General features: G+C 42.5%; 1 protein-coding gene across 4 annotated transcripts in view; it reads left to right on the top strand.

Annotated features, from left to right (window-relative positions):
* Positions 1-218: 218 nt before the first annotated feature.
* SLC45A4 (solute carrier family 45 member 4) overlaps positions 219-4,662 on the top strand; it is a 151,958-nt gene continuing 147,514 nt past the window's right edge. For 2 of the 4 annotated variants that reach the window (XM_067467255.1, XM_067467258.1), the window contains exon 1: positions 219-288. The gene's annotated coding sequence lies outside the window, so the exon portion shown is untranslated. Of the gene's footprint in view, positions 311-4,662 lie in introns of all 4 variants that reach the window. The other 2 variants (XM_067467254.1, XM_067467256.1) reach the window with 1 other exon arrangement.

Below are 4,662 nucleotides of genomic sequence, written 5' to 3' on the forward strand. Positions count from 1 at the left end.
TGTCAACGTTGTCTTTCACATTCCTGGCAACCAGAACAACAAGGCAGATGAGAACCCAAAATCTCTCCAGTTGAGATATATCAAGAGATGGATGACATTTAGAGGAGGATTCCAAGACCTGAAATGCTCTGTAGAGTCTTAGTATTTTTTTAAAACCTCTAGCATCAGGAATGTTTGGAAGCTCATGCCAACGTGTTCTTTTTGTTTTGTCTGAATCCAGGGGAATGTTGATGACCTGCTGCGGCATTCTTCTGGCTGCCAAGAAAAGTTGGCTTCAAGCTCGAAAAGGTACTGATCTGCTATAATACAGGTAAAAATTAACAAACAGTGTGAAGAAGCTTTAGCTGCACAGCTTGTGCTGCTTTTGCAGATGAATGTTAAACCACGTAGCCACGTAGCATCTTGAAGCTCAAGTGTGTCAAAAGGCAGCCACAAGATAATTGTGTGATGCAATTCGCACACAGCATTCAGGACCATTGTTACCACAAGATTACCCAAGACCTGCCTATCATGCAGGGCAGGAATGTTCTTACTGTTGTTTGCCAGGATGTTGGACTAGATGGCCCTTCTGGTCTTGTCTAGCTCTTAAAACGTTGTGAAAATTGCTAGCTTTTGGAAGCTAAGCAGGGTCAAGCTTGGTCAGCACTTGGAAGGAACACTGGCGGAATACAAGAGGTCTCCAAGTAAGGGTAAGAATGTGGCACAGCTGTCTGAGTGTCAGCTGCATTAAGATCACTTCTGACCAAAAGGTCATGAGTTCAAAGCCAGCCTGGGTTGGAATGAGCTTCCGACCAATTGTGTAGCTTGTTGTCGACCTTTGCAACCCGAAAGTTGCATCTGTCAAGTAGGAAAATTAGGTACCACCTATGTGTGGGGAGGCTAATTTAACTAATTTATGAGGTCATAAAAAAGACTCCAGCAAAAGCATGCGGAGAATGCGGAAGTACTTCATTAGTGTTGCAGATTGGACGATGAAAGCGACATCTCCCCTGGTGGCCAGAAAAGTTAAATAGCCTCCAACATCTGTCTGTATCTGTTGTGTGTCTTTGGCATTGAATGTTTGCCATATATGTGTACATTGTAATCTGCCCTGAGTCCCCTACGTGTGAGAAGGAAGGAATATAAATACTGTAAATAAATAAATATTTTCGAAGGCTTTCATGGCCAGAATCACTGGGTTGTTTTAGGTCTTTCAGGCTATATGGTCATGTTCTAGAAGCATTCTCTCCTGACATTTCGCCTGCATCTATGGCCGGCATCCTCAGAAGTCGTGAGACCTCACAACCTCTGAGGATGCCGGCCATAGATGCAGGCAAAATGTCAGGAGAGAATGCTTCTAGAACATGGCCATATAGCCTAAAAAATCTACAACAACCCAGGGCTAAGAGTCCCACCTAAAATTCTGAGGTATTTCTTCCAACCAGAAGCTATCATTCCTGCAGAAGGTGTGATGATCAGTCAATCAGCAGTCAGCATTTCAGACACAACATAAGACCTGCCTCTTCTGGCAGGCCTATCCAGTCAATTTTAACTTGTGAAATATAATCTGCATCGTATGTGTGTATCTTATTATATGTATTTCAGTTATCTTGTATTTTATCACCCTTTTTCAACCATGTTGTCCATTATCTTGAGCTTCAAGGATGGGCAGGTAATGCAATTATTGTTATTGTTATTATTTTTGTTATTATTCAATAAGACACTGAGCAATTTACCCTCTAGAGTCCCATGTTCCCCTGATATGAGGATTATGAGAAATTCTGAAATTGCCTTATACTAAGTCAGGCTACCTCCTGAAATTGTTGCCTGCTTTGACTAGCAAGTGTTGGAGCATGTAAGGAATCAGTGAGTGAGTGAGTGTGTGTCACCGTAAAATAAGATGCATGTAACTGTTTGGTCAGGCTAAGACCAGGGAGCAGGCTGAGCCTGGGACTTTTGGATACTGTTACACTTTTGTTCAGGCTTCAGCTATGCAGGTGCTTGGAGCAACAGAGAGAGTGAAGCAGAGAGAGACAGAGTTTGGAGTGTGCTCTTGCTTTATGAACTGCTGAAGGAGTTTATCCACATGGACAAAAAAAGACCATTTTAAATCTCTCATAAAAGGACATTATGTGAGTTGATGCAACTGACCATATTGTACCATGAACTACTTCCAACAGACCTCGCTATCTCTGAGGATGCTTGCCATAGATGCAGGCGAAACGTCAGGAGAAAATGGCTCTAGAACATGGCCATATAGCCCGGAAAAACCGACAACAACCCAGGCTTGTTGTTTATTGTTCATCTGCATGGCATATTTTCTTTCTCTGGCAAGGCAATGTGTGGGCTGATCAAAGATGAACTACACGTGGTTTATTTTACATTACGTTACAGCAAGATCTCTCCAAGCCAGTCTTTCTCATGGACATCCTTATCAGGAGATGCCAGGAACTGAACCCAAGACCTTCTACATTCAAAATATGTGGGCTGCCACTGAGTTCTCTGTCCCTGTGACCTGGAAGCTCCTGACAAGTCCACATTAAGGTCTTTATATAATAAGTGTCTAAGAACCATTATCAAGACACAATTATATCAACAACTTGACGTCTTGATCCGACTCGCTTCTGCCATTCTTCTTATTTATGTCCTTAGCTGATCTGATCTACAGAATGAAGAGTTATATTCTTGGCATTTTCTTTTATGGAAAGAATTTGTCTTCAAGTCGTCCACGTTCTTGCTCACATTTTGGCATCCCAATTATCTCCCGTCGTAATGTATTCTCTCTGAACTTCCCATTAATTTACAAGTTTCTGAAGGAGCGGGATGTTCTGTTCCATTTCGCTAAGAGTCATTTTCTCATCGATGTATTATTCAGATTCTCCTGCAACCACTCCTTTGTTCAGCTCGGGGGCTGGATCTAATTAACCTAAAGTGCATAAATGTCTCAAAACTCTGTCTCGGGAAATGTAGTCCAGTTGACTCTGTGGAGCGTAAAGATCACATTCAAGAGCAGAAACCAAAACAATTCAAAAGGGGGGAATGACTTTGATAGCCAGGACTTGATAGTGTGCTAACTAAAGATACTTTACCAGTCTCAGTGGATGAAAGTTAATGAGAAGGTCACAAGAAGAAAAGTACAACACACCTGGTCACAAGTTGCAATAAGAATTAATGTCAAAGTGTCAAAGCTTTCCAATAACAAGCAGATCCAGGCCAGAAAGCCAGAAAGGAGATTCCATCTGAACATGAGGAAGAACTTCCTGACTGTGAGAGCCGTTCAGCAGCGGAACTCTCTGCCCTGGAGTGTGGGGGAGGCTCCTTCTTTGGAAGCTTTTAAACAGAGGCTGGATGGCCATCTGTCGGGGGTGCTTTGAATGCAATATTCCTGCTTCTTGGCAGAATGGGGTTGGACTGCATGGCCCATGAGGTCTCTTCCAACTCTATGATTCTATGAAATCAAAACAGACTCAATAAGCAAACTTAGGGTCATAAATACAACACAGAGTTAGGTTGTAATAAAGGTGGCTTTGTTGGAGCTCAGCCTGTGATTGTGTTTCAGGATCAGGGTGCTTTGGATGTGGGGAGTGATGTCAATGAGGTTCAAGATGGCAATGGTTTGGTCAATGATGTTGATGCAGAGACCCCTGTTCAAAGTGTAGTTTCCCATGAGAATGTCCCTGAAGGGTGTGAGGATGATGGTGTACTCCCTGAATTGCTACCAAAGAGTTCCCAGGATTTGGGGCTTGAAAACAATTCAGCACCTCCAGAAATTAATGAGCAAATAGACAGATGGGAGGAAATTAGTCAAAACAGACAGGCCGAACAGTGCCTTCGGTGTTCTGCCAGGCTTTGACAGAAAAAGAGAAGGGGATCCCAAGTAAAGTGAAACCAATTCCTGAGTGCTTGGAATAGCTTAACGAGGGGATAAAAGTTCCAAGCATGGGAAATGTAGCCAGATGAAGCATCATTAAGAATCCAGTTAAGTTCTCGTCCTTGTTTCATGTAAGCCTTGCTTGAAAGATTCATGCTTAAGTATTTATTGTTTCATGATTTTCCTTCTTGTATTTTATGATTGCATACTCATGCCTTGGATTAACATTTCCTGGTTCTCTGGATTTTATTAGAGAAGTGTGGACTTTGTTTTCATGGACTAGGCTGAACTCTATCCTGGAATAATTTGTTCCTGCTTAACTTCTTACCTAATTGGATTTAACTATTTCTTTAAAGTGCTTTTTTTCCTTTTCTACTTTTTAATTATCTTCAATTAAAGGAATGTTTTCCTATTCAACGTGTGGTGTTTAAAGTCAGGGGGCTTTTCCTGTCCTGGAGTGCAACAGGCTTGAATGTTTCAAATTTGGGGAGTGGTGTGAGCTCCCACTGTTAGCCCCTGCTTCTGCCAACCTAGCAGTTCGAAAACATGCAAATGTGAGTAGATCAATAGGTACCACTCCAACAGGAAGGTAACGGCACTCCATGGAGTCATGCCAGCCACATGACCTTGGAGGTGTCTACGAACAACGCCGGCTCTTCGGCTTAGAAATGGAGATGAGCACCAACACCCAGAGTCAGACACGACTGTACTTAATGTCAGGGGAAAACCTTTACCTTTACCTAACCTAGCTCAGCAAGGGTAAGGCTGCCTACTTTTAACAGCATTCATCTCATACAGACGCAACAGTGTTT

This window comes from Anolis sagrei, chromosome 4 (genome assembly GCF_037176765.1).
Source record: "Anolis sagrei isolate rAnoSag1 chromosome 4, rAnoSag1.mat, whole genome shotgun sequence".
Taxonomy (NCBI): Eukaryota; Metazoa; Chordata; class Lepidosauria; order Squamata; family Dactyloidae; genus Anolis; species Anolis sagrei.